This window comes from Anser anser (assembly GCF_964211835.1).
Source record: "Anser anser genome assembly, chromosome: 13".
Lineage (NCBI taxonomy): Eukaryota > Metazoa > Chordata > Aves > Anseriformes > Anatidae > Anser > Anser anser.
The window spans coordinates 15,266,622-15,293,713 of record NC_139734.1 but is presented as its reverse complement, the minus strand read 5'-3'; the positions used below and the strand labels follow the sequence as shown (position 1 = coordinate 15,293,713).

Below are 27,092 nucleotides of genomic sequence, written 5' to 3'. Positions count from 1 at the left end.
CTGCCTTAAAATTTAATTGTCTCGTTTTTGTGGCACTCCATTTGCAAACATCAGGAACTAATTCTTTGCCCTCTGGGCACATTATCTTCCCAGTTTCCCAGGCTGTGTAGTTTATTTTACCTGTCATGTAAATGCATTGTTTGCCGGCAGAAATGGAAACGCGGAACGTGACGTCTCTTTCGCTAAACATCTTCAAGTGATCTTTCTTTCTCTCCCCCTAGAGATGGGCCTGGTCTGCAGAGTTGTAGCTGCGGGGCACGGATTCCTTTCGCTGCCCAGAGGCGCAGGGTCCCTTCTGTGCTCAGGGTTAGTCCTGCCCTCCGGAAAAATGGGAGAGTCCTCGTCCTGGGCCAGCCACCTTAGGCAGAAGGAAATGCCAGGCTTGCAGAGCTGAGTTGTTTGTGGCTTTTGGCTTTGGCTGATTTCTCCTGCCCCCCCACCCCCCCCCCCTTTTGGATTACCAAACATGCTTTTCTGAGTCAAAACAGAACTGTTGCATGTACCTTCCCAGGAGCTCGCAGCGACGGTTCCTCGTCCAGCAATGCCGTGGGTGTCATCACAACCGACGTAGAGAGGTCCTGAGGCCTCGTGACTTGGGATGGAAGCTGAAAAGGATGAAAATGAAGCTGTGATGGTTTTGTGTTACGTATAGGTCTACTCTATAAAAGCCTGCTTTGAAATCACGTTGCATTTTTAATAACCTAATTACGCAGGTTGCTTAGTAGCTACAGTTGTTCTCCCAAATAATGTTTTGACAAGCGATTATTTGGACTGCAACTTCTAGACGTTTAAAAATACAGCAGGAGACGTTCTGAAACGAACAATAGTCCCTTCAAGTCTTCCTACACATTGTAACGTCTCGTGCTTAATTTTATTTTGCATTCTCGATTTAGCAACATTCGGTTGACAACTAGTTAAGTAGCACCTATTCCTAGTGCCAGTAACAGACGGTCATCTAAGCACTTTCTGGGCAGATAATGACTTCTTTCAGAGTAGTGGTAGGTGTGGGATGAGGGTGTCTGGGCAGAGGAGCCGTGCTGGCTGGCTGGGGCTCTGAGCAGGGCCAGCCTGGCTGTTCCTGTGCTGTGGTCACTGGGGGAAGCCTGAACGGTACTGGCAGGGAGGGAAGGGAAAAATCCCTCTCTGCTTGAGTCCTGAGTGAAGGGCGCAGCTTGGAGGAGGAAGGAGGGGTGCAAGGCCTGGCTGGGGTCCATCGTCAGGGCAGGGAACGGGGTTCAGTCAGGAGCAGAGGACCACAGCTTCCTCACGTGGAGCTTGGCTAGGCAAGGATGGGAATTCCTGTTTATGGTCAAGGTGATTAAAAAGCGGATACCTGCTCTAAGGGTGGTTTGAATGACTTGGTAGCTTTATAACGCAGTCTGTAGTTACCACATTTGGGCTGCCTAGCCTTGTTTGGGAGTAGCCAAGTGAGAGGTGGTTGTCCCAGCAAACTTAGCTTGCATCTATGCATAATTACTTTGCGTGGAGGTTTGTGATGAGGAGCATGGGGAGTCTACTTGTCTTGAGGCTGGTTGGATTGGTGATTAGCAGAACCATTCCTGAGGAGCCTCTGCATTTGTTTAAAAGTTGAGCCTTTGTTTAGGAAGTCCAGAAGATGCCCAGTCTGGGTTCTCTGTGGCTCAGCACCAGGTACCTGAGCATCACCACGATATGATGTGATGGGATCAGCCTTGGGGCTGTGCCCGTGAGGAATCTGGTTGCCTGGAGCATTCCTTCTTCAGCCTCTGCTCTTCTCTCATCAGTAGTCTGCGTGTGTTTTCTTTAGGAACTGCAGGGTTGAAGGGCACGTTGCTGCTCTGGGGTAGAAGTGCTCAGGGTGGCTGTTTGTGATAGTTTTTTATTTTGGATTTAACACAATGGTACTTTCCTGTCTCTAAGCATGTAGATTCCACGAATTTGCTTTTCTTTTTAGTGGTGCCTGCGCTGCTTAATATGAAGTAAGTAGATAAACAGAGCTCCCTTTTTTTCCTTCAGGCCTTCCTTGCCATAGAGGAACATAAGTCTGTGTGTGTGGGGAAAGGGATTTTTTTTTTTTTTCCTCCCCTATCCCATCAGGGTGCGTATTCTGTCGGCCTCCTTCCTGCTTGTCGCCTGTTCCATCAGTGCTGAAGGCTGTTCACCTCTTCCTCATCCTCCTGGCTGCCTCTCTCTGCAGCTGGCTTTGCCTTCAGCTGATGGGGATGGGAACGGAGCAGCAGCACCGCAGCCTCCGGAAATCTTGGGAGAGGGAAGGGGGAAGGTACAGGCGGGGCTGATGCTTTGGGCTCTCTGGATTTGCTGCCTGGGAGGTTGGTGGAGTGGGCTGATGGTGGTGGCAGAAAGGAGTGGGTTGTCTCAGCCGCTTGGCATCAGTGGTGAGAAAGGAGAAATGTGCCTTTTCCTAGTCAGGAGTGACTGACTTGGGTCACTTGATTGATTGTGGAAGCCTCAAAGCTTTTGGCACGCCAGACTGAAGCAGCGTCCAAAGTAACTGTGCGTGAGAGCATCACACAACAGATTTCACTCAGCTCTGGCTAATTATTATGGGAGGTATCTACCAAACTTGTCTATAGCAATAAATCCAATGGCACCGTTGTAAGAAACAAAAGGGCTTGGGGTTAGGCTGGCAAATGTAATGAGACATAGGAGCAAATACTGATACCTGCACGCTTAAGTGGTGTCGTGGCTTCGTACCCTCATCGGGTGAGAGATGTGGCTGCGGGCGAAGGTCAGGCTAACGCAGTGTCCCTCCTGGCTGGTGTTGAAGGGAAGAGATTCTCTCTGTTGGGAGGAGAGCAAGCCTGGAGCCAGGAAGTCTGCGACTGGAAGAAAAGTTACGTTGCTGGTAGAAGCCTGTTGGACCAGGAGCAGGGATGCAAGTTACTGGTTTTTGGGAAGCCTGACGCTGGCACCGTGTTGTTGTGATGTGTGGCAAAAGCCCCTGGCAGCGTGTGGATGTTCTTGCCTTGTCCCTTGATGTTAGTTAAACTCTTCCAAATTACATCTTATGAAAATCTAAAGAAAAGATGCATTAAAACGTTTTCCAGCACACTGGAAGCATTTACTGTGTTTGGCTCCTTTGGCTGAGCAGATTAATCCCCGCGTTCTTGGAAATGTGGCGGGATTTGCATTTGCAAATCTGAGGTCCTTTGCCATGCGTGTGGCTCCTTGCGAGCCGGCCCTCTGGCAGAGCCCCTGGAAGGAGGTGGCTTGGCTGCAGCGAGCGTTACCATCAGCAGCGGCAGTGCTGGTGGCGTCTCCGCTCCTCCCGGAGCAGGGTGGGCCCTGTGCTTGGGTTTTCCCAGCAGGCCGCTTCTGCCTGGAGGGGGGGAAGTCGTGTAGCAGAAATTGTTTTGGGGGTTTTGCAACCTAGGGAGAGGCTCGCTCAACAGCGGCTGCTGGACAGCCATGCGAGGGACTGAGCTCCACCAGCTCACCTGCGCTGGTAGCTAACCCGAGTGGGATTTGGGAAATAGTTAAGCCTTGCAAATTGGCGCCGTATCTCCTCATCCTGCAAGGGGTTCAGTGAAGTCCCAAGGTGCTCCGAGGCATGGGGCCGATGCTAATGACCAGCTTCCTTCCAGCTTTGGCAGGAGGAGGACAATTTAAAACCTCTGGATGCTGATGGAGCAGAAACTCTTTCCAAGGATGCGCCTTCCAGCCAGAGAGCAGTAAAACCCCTGCTTGCTGGTGCTTGGTCTGTGCCAGGGCTGGCTTCTCACCGCTGCTTTTCTTGTGGGGCCAGCTGAGCTTTCCTCCTGCCCGGTGGCACTCCTCCGTCTGGTTGTGTGTGAATGAGACGATTCGGTGGTTGTCGCTTATCCGCAGAATTGGCAGTTGAAAGGCTGGAAATAAAAAAAAAAAAAAAAAAAAAAAAAAAAAAAGAAGGGTTGGAAGCGAGGTGTGAGGGTCCCGCAGAAAACAGCGTGCAGGGGAGCACGCCTGCCCTTGAAACGCTCCTGGGTGAGGCTCCCAGGAAACCGCTGCAGCAGCTGTGACACCGCAGAAATAACCACGCGGTCGCGGCGGTGCTGCGAGGCCTGGGTGATGCCACGCCGCTTGGTTTATCGGCGGGGATCCTGAATGACCTGGCTTCTTTCGGTTCGGAGCCGCGAGATGAGATGCGGGTGGCGCAGCGGGCATCGCCTGGTGAGCTGCTAACGTGCTGCTGTGGCTGGTGGTTCCCCTTCTGTCACCTGGTTTCGTGGTGTTGGCATCAGCAGCCTGGCCAAAAAGGGGCCTGGAGGGAAGGGCAGGAGATTGCTTCCACAAATAAGTCATTCCTTAGCCTAATCCTGTTGCAGGGCCCTGTCTTGAAGGTCCTGATTGTGAACTTAAACTCACGTTTTTTAAGTTTGGACGGCAGGGCCTAGCTCTCCAAATTGATACTGCTGGTTTTGCAGGTAGCGTTGGACTTCTTAAAGGCCACCTTAAAAGGATTAAAAAAAAATCATTTTCCCTATTAGGTCTCTTCATTTCTGCTTTAAATCTTTATTAAAGTGCAAATTGACTTTTTGTTATTTAAAAGTATGTTTCCTACTGTCTTTTATTTTAACTTCGGAAAACGTGTGTGTGGGTGGGTGGAGAGTCGATGCTATTTAACGCACAAATAAATGCCAGTGATTGCAGCAGAGCAAGAGGCGAGGCAGAGATGCTCTTCGCTGCATTGTTTGTTCCGTTTGTTATCCAGGTCAGTCCTCCCTAAAGAGCAGAGTGGGAATGTGAACACCATGGCGCGGTGCTGTTGTACTAAGACACACGAGCGCTCCTCATTGAAAAGGTGCCTTTCTGCTAATTTTTCTGGGAATTTATAAATATTAAAAGGAAACTATAAATACACGCTTCAACTGTATTAAAATAGACACAGATTGTGCCACGTGATTCCTCTTCATAACTTGATAACCTTTGATAAAGGTTATCAAAGGCACTTTGAAGTCGAGCATCACCGATAGGTTATTTATTTTTATTAAAAGACAGATTTTTTAAGTTTAACGAGTTGAACATTGGTTCTGAGGTATATTAACTGAAATTAATTTGTCCCTCATTTATTTAATCTGAATTGTCAGGAATCATGTTCTCTACTGATGTAAATGTCGGCAAAAAGGACTTATTAGTAGACTTGATTGCTTTTTAAATTTAACTAGCAGAGATGCACTGGCATGCCTAAGAGAATTGGTCTGTTTCTTGTGAACAGTTCAGTGCCTAATGAATCACTTCAATGTACTTTTCTGAAGGAAAGCAGAGCAATTTAAATGTGCAATGCATTGATTTACCTCAAATGGATTAGGCCTCTGTGTGCAATCCTTTGCATTAATTTACTTTCTCCACAACCATAATAATAAAGGTAGCGTTTCTGTACAGTATCAGCCCAGATTAGCTTGCGTAACTTGCTAGAAAGCAAAATAATAATACGTAGTTGAATACTGAATGCAGGAAAGGGTCTTTGTGAGATCGCGTGGGTATTCGGCAGTGCCGGCCCAGCGCTGGGGTGGCTGCGTGCGTGCCCCCTGCAAGCGCCGATCGAGCGTGGTGATGAGAGAGGTGTTTCCAAGGCACTGATGATTTTCTGACCTTCTTATAGGGGAAAAAATAGCAGTAATTTGGTGCGATTTTATTTTATTTTTTGTGTGTGTGTGGCCAGGTCTGTGGGTTTGTTGTTCTTTTTTTTTTTTTTTTTTGGTTTTGTTTTAAATAACTGTGGAAGCGGTACAAGAAGCTGGGACTCCACCAGGTCTGAGTGCGCTTTCTTGCCGTAGTCACTTCTCTGCCCCCTTCCCCCTCCCTGCGGCATCGGGTCTGTGCGGGCGGCAGCCTTGGGCTGGCTCTGTCCTCCCTGAGCAGCCAGGGCGCTGGGTGCAGACCTCCGGGCGGCTCCTCATTTCCACACCTAGCCGCAGAAATGGCGGCCGCTTTGTCTGCGCTGCGGGGACCGCTGGGGCCGAGGAGCCCTCCCGGCTCAGCCTTTTTTGCAACTGCCCGTGCACGCTCCCTGCGTTGCTGGAGAGGATTTCATTTCCTCCCGCTCCTCCTCGCGGGGCTGCCGCCTGCTCCCTCCCTTCTTCGCTCCCTGGCTGCGTCCGCGAGGCTGGCGAGGACGGAGGTGCGGGATGGCGCTCGGACGAGTGGGCTTCGGTGTGGAGGGTCGCCAGCAAGTCCCGCGCCGCTCCTGCCCTCTTCCTCCTCCTCCTCCTCGACCTGCCAGCGAGCGTGGTTTGCTGTTCGTGATTGATTTGCTGATGCCGGCCATTGTACAGCGTGTTCTGGGATTAATAGGGTAGCACCGAATTATTCAGGCATTATTGAAATGAATCACAGTTGTGATGAGTAATAAGTAGCAGACTTTTGTATTTATGAATAATTAACACGGTAAAGTTTTTCTTAAACAGCCATGAAGAAATGATTTAATTTCTACTGTGAGCACTCTGTAAAATTAATGAAAGATAATTGCATTTGCTAATGTGAGACTAAGAAGCCAAAGCAGTGTATGTATATTTTTGCATTTAAGTTCATACTGCAGATGTGAACAGTAAAAGTATAATTTTTTCGCACTGGGTAGGACCTGTGTTTAACATCCAGTGTATGGTTTTTGTTTGTTTCAAAATAAAAAGTCAGTTGGTAAACACTTAACTCGCTTGCTGTTTCCATACACTTACGTGTCTCTGGGTGGGTAGCGTATATAAGCGCATAACAAGATGGTGTTTTTGAATGAGTGATGATTAGGATTAGCTTTTTCTTCTTCCCTGACTCCAGCCTTCTTCCTCAGCCATTCATGCTTTTAAAGACAGAATCCATTTAAGATATTGCTTGTATACAGCTTTGAGTGAAATCTCCATTTTTTTCAAGACTAAATAAATCATTAGTGTTTAGAGGACCTATAAGTCGTAAGATCCATTAGGGGTGAGACTCATCACATTGCTTCTTGGTTCTCAGCTGCTTGTGCAACTGTGGAGGAGCCAAACTTTGATGTCATATAGCTAAACATATGCAGCTATGAGAGAGAGAATCTTGCAGCATTAAACGATTTTGCGCATTTCCATAAAAGCATGAAGATAGCAATGCCTTTCATGAGATCCTTGTAGCAAATGCTCCTAATTTTTCATAATCAAAAGGGCTGTGAAGTTTTGATGTTCTTAGAGGTCCAAGTAGCTGGAAGATCAATTCTTCCTTTATTCTATTTTGTGCCGGATAAATTAAAACACTGCTGTTCCTAGCAGTGGGAATCTGCTCTTTGGAACTGCAGTTTGAACTGTGGGATCCTTCAGCAAACACCCAAATCAAGTGAGTAAAGCCCTCTTTGGGACTATTTTCTCCAAGCTTCCTTGTCTTCAGAGTAAAGCAGCCGTTTTAACCCTCTGCTAAGGAAAGCAAAGTTTCTCTGGTTAAATGCAGAGAAGTTGCTTCTGAGAGTTCCTTTTTCAGGTTAACTGAGGGGAGAGAATCCTTAAGAAGGTCTAGGTGAGGTTAATCTAATCTGTGTGATACCTAAAACCCCTCTGCTTAACAAACTAAGACTTAGGTGGAAGTGCTTAAAACATTGCCTTCTGTTTGCTTCCTCACGCTCTCTGTTTGCCCGTGGGAAAGCTACTCCCTGGAGCAATCCTCAGCTAATCTGGGGCTGTTTTTTCCTTTCTTGTGGGTTCAGAGAAAGTTATTGGGAATGCCTTTGTGTCCCACTTGAGCAAAAATTACCAGGGGATACGTCTCCAACTTCCTTCGGCAAGCAGCTACCTCATTCTGAGGTGGAAGATGCTGCGGGGCTGCTGCTGAGGACATCAGTGGGGCCGGCTGTGGGTGGAGGCGTCCGTCTGCGCAGCGCTCCCAAAAAGCGGCAGGCGTCGTTCCTCCTTCAGCCGGTGTCGCCAGCTGCGGGTGGGGAGGAAGACGGCTGCGTGGCTTCTGCGCTTCACCGAGCCGTTTGTTTTTCTGTGGGGGTGTTGGATCTCATCAGTGTAGTGGTAGCGCGGAGAAGTAAGACAAAAGTGCTCAAGGAAATGTCAGACGCAACAGGATGCGTCTGCCTGATGGTAGCTGAGTGACTTGCAAAAACATAAATGGCATAAATTAGGCTTTAACTCTGTCAGTTCTAGTATGCTGCAAGTCAGTTGCCGGTACAACAAGAAGTATTTGTTTGCATGGCCTACCCATTACATTTTCTGTTTTCCTAGTCACGCATCTTTAGCTGAAACTTCACTAGTTTTTTGAATTTTGGTGACTTCAAATAACTTTCGGTCGATAAAATGTGGGGTATAGTTTTGGCTTTCAAATAAAAGTGACTTAGAGGGCAGTTGTTTGGCTTTTTGGAGGAAGGTACTGCTGGGGTCTCTGTACTTGGCTCTGGTCTGCGTGGGAGAAAAGCGGAGGATAAACAAGTGAGTGGGATGGAAGAAGCCAGGACTGTACAGCTGGCTCTGTTCCTGAGCTGGGGTGAGTCCTGCCTCCATCACCAGACCTGTCCTCCTCCTCTCAGCCTCTGGCTCGTCAGCTTAATTCAGCTCTTTGCATCAGGATTTCTGTGTGTATGTAGCATGAAGGATCTTTGGTTTCCTGGCCTGGTTTCCCTCCAATGAAAGAAAGAGGAAAGCTTGCTGACCACGTAGCAGAGGGCACGTGGTCACGCCAGAACTCTTGCATCTTCTGTAATTCTTCATCCATGTTCATGGATGAAGCAGTTTCAGACTTTGCTCTTTGGAAAGAACAACTTGGAAAAATCAGAAGCCCGGTAGGCTTGCCCTAAAGTATGGCCCTAAGCATGTCCTGGAGGTGTGTCTGTGAGGCCAGTGCTCTGGCTCGTAGAAGAGCGTAGTGAGGAGCTAGGAGGTGTTCCTAAATTGGAGACACTGGGTATGTAACACCAGATGTCCTGACCAAAGCCATCAGGACTGCAGCATTGGTGCTCTGCTATAAGCTTGTATTGTCTGCTCACAACGTGTTGCTGTTATGGCTGCAGCCCCTCAGAGCAGATATCTCATTTTCTTATCTCTTGAACAGTGTTCATTTGCAAATATATCCTATAGAGCCATTTAAACCGGTCCTACTTCTGGAACAGATGACAGACCCTAGGTGAGTCCATCTTCCCGAGTATAACCTGCATTTTGCAAAGTATAGTTATAAATGCCTTTTTTCCTTATCCTCATTTCCAGAGGAGAGGAAAGGCAGAGAGAACAAATGAAAAGAGTAGTTGCACCTGCAGCTGCTTCTCCTGAGAAGTTGGCCTGCTTTCCGTTCTGCTAGTCGCATTTTGGATGTCAGCAGTGTTGTGGGCTGGAATATGATCACTCTCAGAATATTATGGATAGAGGCAACTTCCTTCCTGCTTTAGATTTATGGGGTAGTGCTGAGATTCGGCTAGTAATACCTGCTGGATTTTGGAGGCTGCAGCTTGTTAGCAGTGACGTAGGACAGCTGAAGAACAGGGCTATGACTAGGGATGAATTTAAACTGGGGAGTAGTTCTGCAGGTTGTCTTACTACCCAGTGTTTTCCAAGACATTCAACGTGCTACCACATGCAAGAAGGAATAGCAGTTTTTCTAGAAGTACAGTCATCAGAAAATGTTGTACAGCAAATGGTTGAGCGCTCTTCTGTTTGGATTACTGAGCTCCTTTGTAACTTGCAAGGACAAAAGAGTGTGAATAACTACCCTTGTTTGTGAGCTTGGCTTACCGTGTTTGTTGGACCTGAGGTTTGGTACAGTACAGCTTTTGGAAAAAATCACCCTCAATCTTTTTTATTTATTTGTTTATTGGGACGTTTAACTCATGCACATAACTGAGAATAGTGCTGATATTTCTGGAGAAGGATTTTGGAAGGAGGTTGCGCATCAGTAGGTTTAAGATGCCCACAAACCATATCTTGTCAAGCTTGAACACTATGGTGCGAACAAAAGTGCTTAAATATATTGCTTAAGCATATACTTAGCTTAAATGTATTGCTAAACGCTCTGCAGAATAGGGGTCAGTATAATGGCACGAGCACCTCTTGCTGCCATGGGGTGCTGAAGTTTTCTTTTCTGCAGAGCTAGGATTTCCCTGTGTTGTGGATGTCTTTGTTCTGGTTCTCCTTTGAGATGCTAGCTTTCCCTGCTGCAATTCTCCTCTTCCTATAACTTCAGCTATGTGCTTACCAAGAGGAGCAGTGTGTGTAGGGTCTGGAGACTTGCTGAGACAAGTGAAAACTGAGGTTCCCTGTTAAAAGGCCCAAAGACGTAGAGAGCAGCTTGGGTAAGCTGATGCATCCACGTGATGATGTCTGTCCTGACTAGCATGTCAAGTTTGGGCTGGGGACCTGGAAATCCAGAAGCAGCAGCGTTCCAGGCTCTGCGTAACATCCAAGCCTCTGCAGGCAGAGGCTGCAGAAATAGATGCCTTTCCCGGGTGGGCTTGATTTGGATTTTCAGGAGGATGTGAGTTTTAGATGACTTTCGACTTCTATGATTCATCCATTCTGTGATTCTGTGAGTTTCCACCAGCACGTGGGAGAGCAGATCCAAAAGGCCAGCTCCATCTGAGCTGAATCCAGACCTCGTGTCAGCCAGTCCCTTCTATAAAATCAGCGTATCAGGCAGCGCAGAGGTAAAAAGATAGAAAGGACTTGAGAATAGCTGAGCTCATGGAGAGATAAAAATTTCTCAGAGCCTGGATTATGGAAGGATCCGGTTATTTGTAAAATATATAAGCAGATTCTGTGCCTCGGCCACAGCGGCTCAGCAGCGGTTCTGGAGGATTTGAAGGCAGCGCCTGCTCGGCCCTTCCTGCCGCTGCTGCCCCAGGCAGGGCTGCAGTCTGGGCATCGAGGTTTCAGGCTGACAACAGCTTCTGTATTAAATGCTGCGCATTAACCGTACTTTGGAAACTGCCACTGTATTCTTTTTTAAGAAATCTAAGGTTCTCTTGTTTCTTGTCTGAAGGTTTATATTTGCTTTTTCTGTCATGTTATGTTATTTTCCTGGAAATAGCAGGACAGTTTTGCTTCTGCTTTTCCCATCTGTCACCTGAAGTCATGGTTTCCGTAGGGTGAATTGATTCCTGCAATAAACCTGTGTATTCAGGCAAGAGTTATGGGTGTGAGGTACAGTATCATCCTTCACTTTTTCCCTTACAGTAAAAATATTTAATGTCCTATATAAAGTTACATCAAGATAAGTGAAATTCAGATCTCTTTACTCCTGTGATTAAAAGATCTTTTTAAGGATATTTATATATCTTTTGATACGTGATAGAATTCCAGTACTTGTACTCATTGCTTATAATGGAAGTCAGGTTGATTAAACCTGGGATCTGACATCTTGTGACAATTGATGCTCCAGCTGAAATCTGATCATCAGAAGGAACTAAAGCAGTCTGGAACAAGGAGCTCTGCGAGCAGCAAGCATTACAAAGCTGCTTTCCTGTAAGTTTTACCTCCATAGGTTCAGCTTACTTAGATCGTGTTTTCTTATCGAGGGCAGCTTTGGGGTGGGCACCTCATCTCACTGCGGACCTTGCTGAGGCACGTCTCACTACGCGTGTCTGTAGGGACAGAGAGGGCACGCTGGATAGCGAGCAGTGCAGAGACGTCCCCTGGTGCTAGGAGCCCAGGCTTTGGGCCAGCATGTCTCCGGGCTTTCACCAGTGCATGAGGTGGTCCGTTTGTATCTTCATGCATGACATCTCGTGCGGCAGGTTGTTAAAAACAGACTTTGTGTTTCATCAGGTGCTTTTTGTAGTTGTTCCTTGTTCCTAGCAAGCCCTGTGGCATTAGGATCAAGTAAGCGGTGTCCCTCCGAACACAGGGCAGGTAGAAGTCATTGCTCTCACGAGCACTTGCAGATGGCTTGCCTAACTAGGACCACATCTTTTACAGCGCAGCTAATTGTTTCAGTTTTGGCAGGGGACTGGCTTAATTTACTGTGGAAAAGGGAAGTGGGCATCTGGGATGTGATAGAAAGGCAGCAATTGCAGTTCCGGGCTGCTAGGAGTCATTGCCTTTTGGTGTTTGTGGGAGTTTGCTTTGGTCTGTGTCGTGGGACTTGAGAGATGCACTTTCTTTTTGGAAGCAGATCCTGGCAGGATTATAGATGCTGAATGGCGTGTCGTGGTCCAAGGGCATGACCTGTGCTAGGGCCAGTGGTTCTGAACGGCGCTGTGCGCTGGCTGGTGGGAGTGAGTTTGCAGTGTTTGTAGAAGGGGGAACAGAACAAAGGCTGCTTAGCTCACGTGGACAACATCCTTTTACTTTACAAGTTGTTTTTCATCTTTGAGTAGCTGAGATGAAACATTCCTTTCTGCTAAGAACAAAAGCAAAAGCCTTTGCTTAATGCAGGTACCAGGGCTGGGCTGGGCTGCAGCCACTTATTGCATCTCTTGGCTTTGATCCTTGGCTGCGGCGTAGGAGTGCACAACGCAGCTCAGGAAGGTGTGGTGGTGGTTTCAAGTGCTTGGCCTGGGCTGACGCCTTGGGTCACCTACAGCAGCCACGTCCCCTGTTGAGCACATCTTTCCCACCATGCGTGCCCCACAGGCAGGGAGATGGAAGGAAAAATTGCTGGAATGAATGTTAAAAAGGCTGTCTATTCCTTTCCTTTTTTTTTTTTTTGAAGGTTGGGATTCTCTTACTGGTGTTTATTTTCAGCACAGTTTTTCTGTTAAACAAGTGCAGCCTGTTTGCAAGCTCCACTGCTCTTTGGGCTGGGAGCAGGGTGAGTACCTGCCTCATAGAGATTTTGTGGTAAATTTTGTTGCTGCTGTACTTGAATGCTAACCTGAGGGATTTTTTCCCCTTCTCTCTGTAAACAAAGTGTGTTTTTTTTTTCCCTAATGGAAAATTTCAGCTTGTCCTCCACTTAACCACAGTTCAGGCTTTTCCTGGAAAACTGAATGAATCAGTAACACTTTCCTCCTTTGCTGCTTATGTGCTTAGCTGATTGTATTGTCTGCGGGTTCTGATTGCATACAGCCCTTCTTCTGTCCCTGCCAAAGTGGCATTGTTCTCTTGACAAGAAAGGATAGCCAGGATCACTCACGTTTGGCACGGCACCTTCTCCAAACCTTCCACGGGTCGTGCCTCTCCCTCCGTGGCTATATTCCCCTAAAACTTTAGAGCTGGGAAATCACAGAGTTAGGAGGAGGACGAAGCTGAGCAAGGGCTCTGGGTGCTGGGGGATTACTCTCTCCCATCCTGGGAGCACGGCTGAAGGTTAGGTGGATCTCCAGATGGGTGCAGGTCTGGCCGTGCTGCAGCACTTGTGGTGTGCATCTGCCCCGATCTGCCCGCACCTCTTCCAGTGTCCTGCCGAATGTACGAGGGTGATCGGTGCCACGGGCTTGCTGCGACCGATGGTACCTGGGGTTGAGGCTTTCTGCGTTTCTCAGAGCCTAGGGCTTCCCCTCGGTGCCTGGCCGTGCTGCGAGGGACAGCCTTGTGCATCCCTTCTTTACAGAGCGCCAGAAAAGGCAACAAACTCTGTACAGTGAGTGCAATGTCATAACACGGGGCGAGGGCATTTGGCTCAAAGGAAGGGCGGGGATAAAAATCCAATGGCATCTTCATATTTCCCATTTGGTGACAGGCAGCATTCATCCACAGCAGTCAGACAGCAAGTGAGCCAAGCAGCATCAAGAGACTACCAGTCGCTCCCCTGTGTGGTTCCCAGCACTGTGCTAGAGGTTTGTTCTTGATCATTTCACCTTTTGTGTAGACTTGATGGCCTCTGGATTGATGTCTTGAAGCATGAGTTTAAAAATCAAATAGCAAATGACTAAATGGATAGACACTAGACATTATATTACAGAAGTCACCGTGGTTAAGTGGAGTACTTCTGGAATCTTGTTTTTATCAAGACGTTTATGTTCCCCTCTAATTTTTGTGGAGAGTCATTTAGATGTTTTCCAGATTAGGCCATAATGGAACTGTTAGCTATAAATGTTCAGAGGAATCTATTACACACGGTGATTTAGTGGTTAGTCACAATTACTTGGGAGCTACAGTGTAAAATTGAACACCAACCTCCAAAACCACGTGTTGTGAAAGCCGGTCATCCTTCCTGCGAGATGCTCCTCCAGCGTCCCAGCGGAGCTAAAGACCTTTTGCCATTCAGCATTTTGTACAGCATGATACGAAAGCAATTTGGAGGGGACAGGGGGATGCTGGAGAAATGACTGTCAAAAACAAACCAGCCGGCAGTTTTTCCAGTTTAGCCTTTTTCTTTCTGCTTAATTAAAATCCAGAAGATAGCTAGGTGATGGCCTGCAATGGGAAAGACCTTGATTTGGCTTAAAAAAAAAATGAAGCAGAGTAAGGAGCAACTTTTGTATACAAGAGAAGTAACATCAGACATTTTCGTTCAGCGTAACTATATATAGGCACCTGCTTTAACCACAGCCTGCAAGCGAAAGTTGTTGCCTCAGTTTAGCTTTCAAAATGCCACGTTTTCCCCCAGATTACTGCCTGCTTGTTGCAGTTGGCTTCCCAGGCCTATGTCGGACCCAGCAAGAACTGTGAGCAGAAATGTGTGGAAGCTTGGGCTGAGTCTGCTCTGTCCTTGTCCTGGCGTGGAAGTTTTCTCTGAACGGAGTGACCTGCTCCTTGCTGGAGCCGAGGCTTTGTGACCTTGCTCTCAGTCTGCGAGTTAAAAGTGAGTTCGTCTGCAGACTTCTGTAGCACGCTCTGTCACATGGTTTAAACCCCGGGTGAAGGCTGTCGAAATGAAATACCTAAACCTGAGATTTAGGGGATGAGCAAGTAAATCCCATCCAACTTGTGTGTCTTAGAGTCTCTGAACAAAATTTGGATTAACGGACAAGCTCATGCAGTTAGGCATCCCAAAGCTCATCAGTCAACTTCATTTTCAGGGCACATATGTTTCTGCAGCAATTGGTGCTAGAGATGCCTGCGGGATACCTGAACATGTTTTGCCGTAAATATTTTAATAGCAATGATTTAATATGCTTTAAAAAAGAACTTCAGTTGGGATTGTTAAGACCTGGCCTTGGTCTGGAATTCCTCCTCGATATCTGGAGGAGGTATTGAAGTTCTGGGTTTGTGCAGACTTGAAAGGGTCAGTGCCCTGATCAATAGCTGAATTTACCGGTAAAGCTTTGTAAAACATCTGGGATTTCTTAGCTAATTGAGATCAGATCCCGCTTCTTCTTACCAGCTGCCTAGAAATCTGAAGAGTTGAAAAACAAAACTGCTAACACACATTGTCCAACTCTTTCATTTTCTTTGGTTTAGAAAGTTACTTTGAGGGCTCCTTTCATTCGTGAGCACAAGGTAAGTTCTTAGAAGGAGGTAACATTAGAGGCCCTTGCTTTTGCGTTGAAATTTAAGTTTTCTGGGAGCTGTAGCATGGCAACAAGGTTGCCAGGAACCTGAACTACCTGGGGAAGGAGTTTGTGCATTCAGCAGCGCATCCTTGGCTTGCTCCTGGAGATGTCTGAGTACACTGACAAGGTCTAAGGGGATGCTATGACTTGCCCACGCTGGAAACAAATCCTGCAGCTCTGCCGTGGATCTGGCACTGATCTGAAAAGCCTCATTGCCTCCAGCCTGAGCAGAGCAGGTCTTCACCTGTCTGTTTGCTTTCCTGTTTTGTTTGTGAGCCTGGTGCTGGCTGGGGTAGGAGCGGGAGAGGAAGCGACAGGCTGCCTGTCCTCTGTGCTCTGGGGAACTGTAGGGTTTCATCCTGGCTGACCTCTGGCACTGTTCTCCGGTGGCAGCACAGCAGAAATTTACTCTCCCCGTCACATACGTGATGCTTTCGTGGCCAGCTCACGCCTCCCAGAGACAAAGGTGCTCGTCCTGCAGTGCGGGAGCGAGAAGTCCGGCTCCCTGGAGAGGCGGCCTCCCAGGGAAGGAGAGAATTTGTGCCCCACGCCGGCTTCATCTTGAAGAGCAGGATCCAGCTAGCTTTAACGATAAGAGCTGAGTTTTTGCAACGTCAGCTGTTTTCCATGCAGTTAATGCTGGGACCACAAAACTCGTGAGAGCAGTGTGATGGGATGAGAGGTTAAAAGCCAGAGTGATACATTACAGAGTGCTCCAGTCTTAGAAAGAAGTGTTGCTGCATCCTCCTTAAACCCTCGTAGTTAGTAATTCCTGCTTTGTGCTGGCTCTGCAGAGTGCTGGGCTGGGACAGCAAGGCTCCAAACAGTACCTGGCTTGGGTCAGTTAAACAAGCACACAGGTTTTCACATTCTTCATTTTTAGAACTGGATTCCCATGTCTTGCTTTAAATGTTATCATTAGCAATTTGCCGGGTTTCATTTTGGTGATGGGAGACCGTTTTGTGATCTCCGAAGCATTGTGTAATGCAGCAGTGGAGTGGCAGTACATAAATGCTTTCTAAGTGTGTTTTTAAAACTTTTCATTTAAACTAATTCCTTTTGACAACTTAACTGAACATATGTACCATTGCTAACATTTTCTTAAAATCAAATCTGGTACCTACAGTTCTTTTATTGTTGCTTTTAAAGGACCAATTTCTTATTTTTTTTTTCCCAGTAGACTCTGTTTATTTTGCTCTCATGACATTTTTCCAGTTTAATTGCTTTATAGTATTGCATTGCATTCTGCTTTCACTTTTTAACAGGCAGTTGTATCATGTCCATGGTGGAAGAGAGGGGATTTCACTGTGGATTTGGAGGCAGAGATTTGGACCATTGAGGCTTTTATTTCACGAGGAAAGTGGTTGAGAAGGGATTGCCTTGGCTGGAGGGGGACTGGTGCCCTCTTCTGTGCCCCTGGGCTTTGCATGGCAAGTTAACCTGGCACTAGCACTGCAGCAACGTGGATATAAGCAAGACTGATTTCAAGGTTAGAAATTCCTTCTTTGCAATGGATAGGGATGCACTTCCTGTCCTTACTCCCCACGCATGAAAGGTTACATACAGCTTCCCTAGCGATGTTGAAGTTTTCTTTGCACTGGTTGTACTGGGAAACTTGTGAAACCGAACAGAATCGTTGCTCGTGCTTTTGCCAAGATCTTATCGTGGATCCTGTTTAAAACACCCATTTTTGTTAGTAGATGAACACTAAAGCTCTGCCGAGTTACAGTTTATAAATAGCTCTTGATATAGGAGTCCAGCCTGTATAAATGCTGTAATGTCTTGTCTGTGATGGTTCCTGCACTTAGTATTTTAGGGTTCTTAGGGTATGGCACAGACTACTATTGATTGCTTCTTATACGTGCCTGTAGTTAACGCACAACAGGAAAGTACAACTTGTATTGTGGGCACTTAAAATCTCAGAGTTTCCGAGGAACCTGGGAGGGCACAGTCGGGGACCCTCAGCATGGGGCTGCATCCTCAGGTTGTCCCAGTGCCTGGCACAGGGAGGGCACAGCCAAAACCGGGAGCCTTGCAAGCAGCAGGCGAGCGCAGGCACTGCCCCAGCCCGGAGAGCTCCCTGCATGGGTAAGACATGAAAGAAAGCAAAGCAGGTTGCACTTCTGCATTATAACTCAGTCTCAGCCTGAGACCTGCTCAGGCATTGTCACTTTAAGGTCACGTTGCTGGAAATGTGCTGCACTGTATGTATGCATCTTTCCTTTACCCTTTTGAAATGCGTGCCGCACAGTCCTGGAATTCAACTTAATCAGAGGCAGGAATGTTTATACCAAGATTGGCTGATGTATTTATTTTACTAGGATTAATTTATAAACTCTGTCTCTACCCAGAGAAGTTTGATTAGCATTATAAGTCCAACGTGCAGTGGATGTTGAAGAAACTTTATCAAAATGAAACAAAACAAAAAGACGACATAGCAAAAACAGAAAACACTGGGAAATTCGAGCGAGAATTCTGGTCTAAATTGCAAGACTGGCTGTGGTCTGGGATGGTATGAAGTTTTGTAAGGTCATTGCCCCTGGGGGTGTGGGGGGAGATGAACCTAGCCTATTTGCTCATTTTCTACTTATTTTGTTATTTATACTGGTATTCAAATCATTCTTGGCAGCATCTGCACTTCTTAATGGTTTACAGGTGGTAGCAATAACAGTACTTTAAAAAAAAATACGCACACGCAAAACCCACATAAATTTAGTTGCTGAGCTGCAAGGTATTTCGTTCCCTAATATGACCTGTGGAAATAATAATGAAAATCCCCCTGAGTAGCCGTGACTGCAGTTTTTCATCTGTGACGCAGAAGATCTTCAGCAAACATTAGGACCTGACTGCTGGAACAGTACCCATGTGAACATGCGTCTGTCCTGGAAGTTAGTTCTTCATCTCAGCCTTGATCAAGCTCCCAGTGGCTATTCTGCAAACGTTAGCAGAGTTGCTGTTTGCAGTATTTGCTTCGAAAAAGTTCTGAGTGCTGTTTTTTTCATCCAGAGGAAGATGCATGGCCTAGGGGAGAAAGGGAGCTCTTTTCCTGAAGGCTGGTGCCCAGTATTGATAAAATTTGTTATTGGAATTGATTGTGACTGCAGGCCTGCTTGAAGTCAGGGATGTTTTTATAGAATAAGAAATGTGTTTTTCTTATATGTTACTACTGGAAGAGCATTGCTTGTTGTAGCTGTCTGTAGGATTTCAGAGTAATTGTGGAAGGTACTGGCTTGATTTCTTTTTGTTTGCTTTCCCAGCTGTTCCCCACTACATGCTAAATGGGTTCCGTAACCTAAGGGAACACAGCAATGGATGAAAGAAAGTGGCTGGAGGGAGAGAGGAAGAACCGAGGGAATGTTTCAGGGTGCACCTGAAGGGAATGATATCGCTGAGTGGTGAGGTGGCAGGTGGCCATCTGCTCACTACCTGGTCCTCTCTGGTTGACCTTAGGTTAGTTCTCCATGGCTTTCTCCTAGAGCCTGTTAGAGCTGTTGGAGAGGGAAGAAATCCTCTGTGAACTGATTCACGGGTGCTTGCTCTTTTATATCAGACTTCGTCTGTCTCTCGTAGTAGGTTGCTAAAGCTAGTCTTGCATCTCCTGTCCTTATCCCAGAGCAAATGCTAATAGACCCAGCGTCTCTGTGCTGCTGACACAGGCAGAGGGTCCTTGAAAGCAGGCAGTGACAATGCAGAGCTGGCATTTTCCACTAGGTCTGCTAATTAATTAAGGTCACATGTTCTAGCTATTAGTTTGGCCATCGCTTTTCTCCATTAGGCAGGCAGTGAAATGACAGGGCAGGAGCAGGAGCATTCTCCCCTCAGCGGAGCGCCACCAAAAGACCCGGGCGATGGTTGTGGGGTGCTGTTGAGCCACAGGTAGGTCAGCCTGTCGCTGCAGCAGTATTGTTTGCTGCTACAGATAGAAGAATTTATTCTATGTGGCAGTATATGGTGAGAAAATCTGCTTGTGAGAATGTTTTACTGATTTTTCGAAGGGTCCGCTGTGGTGAAGGCATGCTAGGGAGTGTGGCGTTACTAGCTAAACTTGCTAGGCACCTGCTGGGAAGCAGGCTTCAGTATTTTTACATAAGCAATTGTTGCCCAGCTTTTTTTCTTTTTAAACATAACAACAACAACAAAAAAACAGGCTAATTTTAATCAGGACTTATTGTTGAAATCTGGAGGACGTTCCAGCACCGAGTACGTCACCTCTGTGATTGTCTAGACAGGTTACCCGTGTCCCTGTTAAGCAACCTCATTATTTATTTATAGTTATTTATTATAATAAATGTGATTGCCTGCAGTAAGACACTTAACTCCGCCGAGTCATATTTCAGATCACACAGCTGTGTTGTTTGAATTTTCAGAATACGTAAAACATTTGCAGCTGCGTTTAGATGCAGCCTCTCTGACTCCACTGTCTCCAGTAGGTGCTGCTCCCGGGAGAGTTGCAAGGGGAGGAGAAGCTCAATTCCTGTGCCCTCAGGGAGGGGGACGAGGAGGTGTCCTTCAAGCTAGCACACTGCCTGACCTTGCGTGATGTCCTTGTGGGGCGAGGAGCCGGTAGAGACTGCTGTCATTGCTGACTGCAGCAGAGCTTAGGATGCTACCCCAGGTGCTGTGTTTAAACACTTTAAAAACATCCCATCTGTACACAAAATCTGAGGTTTTATGGATTTAGTATATTGCCACGGGGATCATGTTCTCTGTTTACTACAGGCCTATGGACCTTGGTAGAGTTACTTAGGATTTGCCCCTGTCAGTAGCTATGATGAAAATGTGGTGTTTGCGCTTCTCTGGTGGTTTGTTATCCTGAAGGAGCTTACCTGCATCCCAGCAGCTCTGATATACTGGGAGAAACCAGAAGCTTGCGTGCATTTGACTTCTGTCCAAGTGGGGTGCCTTCCTTTTTGGCCATTTACACAAAATCCAGCGTCCTTTGGGTGAGGAGGAAAGATTGACAGTGAAGCAAGATACGTGTGTGTGTCCTTTTGAAAAAAATGCAGGGCATTTGAGTCCTGTTTCTCTCAATGTAAGAGAGAACCAAATGGGGGAGCAGTTTCCTTGCTTCGCTTTTAATAACTGGTGTTCAACCTAGGAATGATCCTTGACTTTCTCCCCCCAGTGTCTCAAGTCTTCAGCTTCTGGGCCTGCTCTTGCTGCTCTTCTGCTTGTTCGGCCTCTTTCAGAAGCTTTGCAAAGCTGTGAAGCTCCTCTGTGTGTATTCAGTTTTGGACACGTGCTGCTTGTGTGTGCCTGTCCTCTGTGTAGAAGATGCTGTGAGTTCAGCTCCTTGGCTCTAGGGACAAATAATCCTCTTTATTTATCCTCAGTGAAGTGTAACCGTCATACCCATCTGTTCAGTGAGGTGTAACCCAAACCATATGCAGAAGACAACCTTGTATGCTGCCAAGGAGTGGTGGAAAGCTTACCAGGGATATATTTTGTATGTGTTCTGAGTGACTGGATTGCGTACAGTAATCGCTTTTGCTCAGTTTTGGTTAGGTTCCTCTGATGGCAACATATGGCCAAAATGGTTGAGCTTGGCTAGACAGATGTTTTCTTTTCTATGGATCTTAATTTTATTAAAGTGTGAAAAATTGGTAAGCTTGGCGTTTTATGAAATTACTTGAGGGAACCGAAGTTAGTTGTTCCCTGTAGCATTTGATAAAATACACAAAGGCCAGAAGGAATGAATGATTCACTTCTCAACTGTCAGCTGTGGTGGAGAAATGAGGTGAAGCTGGATTCGTGATTTGAAAATCTGTTCATCAGCACTGGAACTTGTCAAAACATAATTTCATCTTGTTAATTTTAGTGAGTTATTGAGTCAAAAGTAAATCAAAGATTTGTAGAAGGAGAGCAAAACAGTGTTTTACAGTGAATGCTTTTTTTAAGCTTGGATTTTTTTTCTTTTCAGGGAAGATTTCATAAAACTTCCTACTGTTAAAAAGTTAACATCTTGCTCCAATAATACCCACCCAATTACAGAATTTGAGGTTTAATCATGCACCATCAAATTCTATTTTCAAATTTAGAGTTAAAACAGTCTTTCAGGCTTAAGTTAACCTGCTCGCTTTCATTTCATTGCACACGAAGTGGCAGATATAATTATTATGCGTGCTATATTTCTCTCATTAACATTAATAGGTTAGTATTACAGCTTCTGCCAGACCACAAATAATTAAGGGGGTGCTTTAAGTATGACTTTAAAAAAAAAAAATATTGTGAACAGTGAGTTAATGAATGTCTTGCAGCAGAGACCAGGTAAATGACCGAACAAGTCCAGATCAGCTGAAAGTCAAACATAAAACCTGTTCGAGCTTGTTAGCTAATCTCATCCATAAAACTAACTGCCTATTCTTCATGGATGTTAACCCAGTTATACTAATATTTTAAGTGTTTAAAGAAAAAAAGAAAAACTACAAAAGTGGAAAACTTGAATCTGAAAAGGGAATAATAAATGAGCCTTTCTGCTGTAATTATGCAGACTGATTAAACAGGCTGTGGGCTGATTCAAACACTACTGTTCAGTCTACAACTTGCTGTGTTTAATCACAGCTATTGAATGGGATTGACTGGTCGCATCCTAAGTAAGCTGCCAGGGCAGGGGCTTCCAGATTTCTAGCAGTGCTTGGATGTGACAGGTGGACTCGTGACAGAGGAAGAAATAGGCTGGCTTTTGGAGGGAAGTACTTGGTAGAAGGAGCGCTTACAAGCCCTCTTGTAGTGTCATTGACTTAGGTGGGTTCACGTCTAGTAATATGTGCAGGAATGCAGGGTTTTAAGTTTGCAAATTACTCTAGGATCCATGGATGAAAAAGGCTCGATGGCTATGAGTTGCTCAAATGTACTTCTGGAGGCCTAATGATGCAGCGAAACTTTGGTTTGGGTTGTTCTTGGGCAGCACAAGGTGTCTTCCCACCTTTTCTAGCAACGGTCTGCAGTGGAAAATGTGTAATAGTCCAGCTTCATGTTTTAAAAAAAGAAGTGTGATGTGTAAAAGTAGCGTTCGTATCTAAAATTTGTATGTCAGGGTCCCCCTACCTTCTCTGAAGTGGTTTTTGCAGCCTTTTTTTTTTTTTTTTTAATATATATAGTGTTAAAATTAGTGCAGTGTTGGGATCCATCTGTCCTTGATCTGGCTTTTGGAAGCACGTGCCATGGAGAAATACCCTGTTGTGCTCTAAGGTGCGGGACAGTCCCAGTTCCAAAGAGACTGCAGCCAGCACAGGAGAACCATGTCTGGTTGCCTCTCTGGGCAGAGACCTGAAGAAACTGAAGGGTCTTGTAGACACCTCAAAGCATTGTATTTTATTTATTTTTTTAAGTGTTTCCATCTGAGGAGGGGAGCTGCTTTCCTGATGCTTTGCTTCAACTTTGCTGAGGGGCTTGCTATGGGAGAAAGCCCAGAGGCTGGTTGCTTTGCTTGGCTCACGGGTGGCATGGGCTGCTCGGAGGTGGGAGTCAGATCTTCCTTGCAGGACTGGAAGGTGGTGGTCAGGGTGGGAAGGGCCCCGAACCTGCAGCCAAGTTGCTGGCTTGGTAGAGAAGCAGAAATGGAGGAATATGTGGATGGAGGCATAGAGGTTGGTAGGTAGGAGAAACACCTTTCTGCTCAGTTTTCTGAGTGGGTATCGGCAGGGAAAGATGCGTTTTTCTGGGTTGGAGAAGGGAATTTGCTGTAATCGAGGTGTGAGATGAGCGGTCCCTGGGAGGGAGCTGCTGCGTGTGGCTGGATAGGAAAGGTTGTTCATTAAATGGTATGCAGAAAGAATCAGCAAGCCCTCGATACAGCCTGCCTGCGAGGATCTCCAGTGGTTTGTTAAAAGCATGTTCGATGAGTGTAAAGATGAAGGGAGGATGGGGAGACAGACAGCTGGAGAGACAAGTGCATCCGAGCCCCGGAGAGAAGAGCCCGTGTGTGCTGGGGGGGGCATCGAGCCCGGGGGCTGCAGGAGGGAGGGGAGGGGAGGGCTGGGGACGGCGCATGCAGGGGTTCATCACTCTGCACAGTGCTGCTTTGCAGTGCACGGAATTAACGTGCTGTGGGGCCTAAAGGAATAAAAAATAAAAAAATAAAAAAATATTTGCCATTGAGGATGCAGGTACCAAATGAGCTTCCCCAAATTAATACCAGCTCTTCCTCCCCCTGGCCTGCTTTCAAGCTCTGGTTAAGCTTTGTTCATTTTAAAGAGGAGGCGGCTTCTAGAACTTGTTTGTATTAGTGAAATCACTTAATGTTGGGTGTTTCTGATGTTTTCTCTTACCATTGCTATTGAGATGGAGCTTTTCTGTGGTTTCCCATCTCAAACTCTGCCTAGGAATTGTAGGAGTGGTGGAGTTTCACTGCTTTCCTGTTAGTTTACCCATAACGTATCCATGAAATTGGTACTTGGCAGGATCTTCAGTATATAGTCTTATTTAAAAAACAAAACAAAAACTCTGTAATTGCAGGTGAAGAGCTGCTGTAGTAATTTTTTTTGGGGGGGATGCATTTCCCCCTTTTGCTGAATCTTTTTTTTTTACTGGTGTTAAGATCAATATTAAGTAAGTGCTGTTTTGAAAAGAAAATTAACATTCAGGTGGCCAGGAACAGTAAACAACTGTTTGAAATGGTTGTAATATGGCCGAGCAGAGGAAGGTGATCATTCATCACTCTCCCAGTTCATTAGAAAGATAATGTTTGAGGAAATTAAAGCGCAGTGCAGAACTGCTTGGGGTTCTTTCCCTGGACCATGCATATGTTTGTGCTTTATTTGCAATTACTCTGCTGTTATGTATGTTTGGCTGCTAGCAAGCACATGAAAATCTAATAAGCTCAAAATGTGCCTTCTTTATTTATAAACAGCTTTTCTTTTGCATTACACTGATAGAGCGTGATAGAGACATCTTGCAATAGACTATTTCAGTATAAGGTGCCAAAAAAAAAAAAAAAAAACCCGAAACATTTTATGTGATTAAACAACTGAGACGCTCTGACAGATGTTTGCCTGACAGAGTTCGCGGGAAGAGAAGTGCTGTTTGGATCTGCTTGGTGCCCGTGTGTGTGCTTGTGTCCCAAATGCGGAGGGAGGTGCTGACAGCTGACCAAGGCAGGTTTCTAGGGCCCCTTCCCATTTCTGTGGACATCGCGGTGTGTGTTCACGGCACCCTGAGTATGGTGTGCACCGGCTTCTGGTCTGCGTGCTGGGTTACCTGCAAAATCTTTTCCCACACCCCTCCCCTCTTCCTTTTCTAGAGACTTCCTTTTTCTTTCTTAGCGTCTCTGCTTTGGGCTTTCTGGCTCTTGGCTGTGTATTTGTGTTTCTTGTATGTATTTCAGGAAGTTATTACTGCTTTTAGCAAAGGCTTTTAATGTACATCTTATCACGGTAAAATCAAAGCTTTTTTGATTTTTGACCAGTTTTGGCCAACCTGATTTCCTTCCATTTAAATACCCAGCCAGCTATTTTTCTGCTTTAGAGGCAATTTGTTGGGGCTTTGACAATTTTTGAGTATTAAAATAGCTTTAATTTGAAGTCTGAATTGAAGTTAATACAACTATGGCTTTTGAACAGTCACAGCTGATCATTTCTTCTTCCTATGGAAATGTCAGAAAGGCCCTAAATATTTTGAAGTTTTATTTGGAGGAGAAATAAAACTGAATTCAGATCTGTCCAAGCAAGTCCATTTTTTTTTCTCAGATTAGTAGAACAGGATGGACCTTTTCGTGATGTACCTGCCTTTTTGTGATGCATAATCAAGTTGGAAAATAATGTTTCGAGTCACACTGCAAAGGTATAATCCCCTTCAGGGATTATAGTGCATTTTGCATATTGCCTCCAAGTGCCTATCTGAAGATTCAATGGATGCTTTAGCCCTACTGGTGTCTATAGCACTTTGGAAAACATTCATTTATAAAAATGGATTTTAACAGCTTTGCAAAGGCAGGAAGGAAAGCAAAGGTGCCTGGAAGAACAAGGAACATCACTGATTGCCCAGAAAGACATCATGATTCTGGCAAGTGCAATGATGAAAACAGATGCCTACCTTATGTGTCGGGAGTACTCTAACTCACGTGAGGCTGAGTTCACCCCAAAAAGGAAGAGCAGTACGAATTAATCCATGAACTGCAGGCCACTGAAGATATACTGCTACTGGAGCCGTGTCACACAGTTTTCACTTGTTTGCTGCCTTATATTCTACAGCCTTGGGAGTAGGGTTTAGAATAAAAATGTCCATGATTTTTCATCCTACAAATGAGTGAGGTAATGCATATTTCTTTACCCTGTCCCCCCCCAAACTGTACAACCCTCTCCTGGGAGCCCCAGCAGTACTTGTTCTCCACAGACTCCTGCTGCGTCCTTCTGTTAAGTCATCTCCCCAGCGTACCGGCATGAATCTCAACCCTCCCCACTACCCCTGCAAAAAAAAAAAAGATGGGGGGGGGATGAGAGAAAAAGGTGTGTGTGTGTGATCTTTTAATCTGCCGACTGCTTGCACACAGTTTTTACTAGAGGAGCACAGAGGTGAAGTGCCTGCCCTGTTGCCGTGTGCTGGGAGCACGTGCCAGGGATGCTCTGGGCTGGGAGGCACAGCTGTTCAGTTGTGGCCCCAGTAACTGCCAAGTGCATTGATACAGCAGTGTCAAATCCGTGTAATATCTTTACATCTGCCAGGTCAGACCAAAGACCTGTCCAGCCCATAGCCTGTCTCCAGCTGCAAATGCTTGGGGATAAGTGTGAAAAATAATCCAAGTCTATTCTCTTGTATACTTTATTGAAGTCGACAACCCCATGTAAGCTGTAAGGCATGCTAGTGTCTTTTTTAATATGTTTTTAATGACAAGAATTGTCTGACTTTCCTCAATGGGACTCCAGATATTTTGGCAATGAATGGTAACACTGAGTTTGTGTGTGTTCTCCTAGACCAGCTCTCTGCAGTTGTTTGTAAACAGCTGTTTGTGTTGCAGTAAACCAATCAGGGCTTGCCATTAAATCTTAATTAGGTAACAAATGGAAATGTATTTACATGATATCTCTTTAGTCTCATTTGCATGGTGTGGAAGATAGCCGCTGGATCGGGAGCGCGAGGACTTTTTGTTGTTGTGTGGCTAAGAGGATTAGATGTGCCTAGGCAAAGGTGCGGGGAGCTGGGAAGGTGGGACAGTGCGTGCCATGGCATCACGTATGCTGGAAGCATTTATATAAAAGACAACTTTCCCCCTTTGTCCTGCCGTGCTTATGTCGAAGGAAGCACCTTTGTTCTTTTTGAATGTTAAATTACTGCTTCATCCAGCAAAGGCACTGGGTGAACAGGGTGGAGAGATAGCACAAAGGCTAAATAAGTGTAAAAGATTTAAGCATTTCTAATTTATGGCACAGTGCTCACAGGCAAATGTGCTCACCAAGACCTGCAACATCTTTTCCTATTGAATGAACGGATTAATGATGGCAAATTCTGCCGTGTTAGGGACGTGTGTGAGGTCACTCCTCGTGGTTGGCTGTAGGAAATATTTCAACTGGAAAAAGCCACCATTTCCTTGCGGCTGCTTTGGATTCTGCTTTTACAGTTGAGAGAGCAGACTTTTTTTTTTTTTCTGGGGTAGTTTTGGAAAATATTTAATTAAGCGGCTCTAATGAGAGGCCATTATAACTGCAAACAGAATTATTGTTATCATCATTTCAGCTGTTAACATTTTAAGGGCAGTTGTTCACAAACTGTTCAGTAATTAGGGCCCAATTCACTGTGGAAAATTTGTGGTTGGGCTGCTGCAGCAAGTGTAATGTGGAAAGGCGCATTTGGGGGA

General features: G+C 45.9%; 1 protein-coding gene across 1 annotated transcript in view; it reads left to right on the top strand.

Moving 5' to 3' along the window:
- Nucleotides 1-27,092, top strand: part of HS6ST2 (heparan sulfate 6-O-sulfotransferase 2) — a 130,364-nt gene that overhangs the window by 1,668 nt on the left and 101,604 nt on the right. The gene's annotated exons all lie outside the window — the stretch shown is intronic.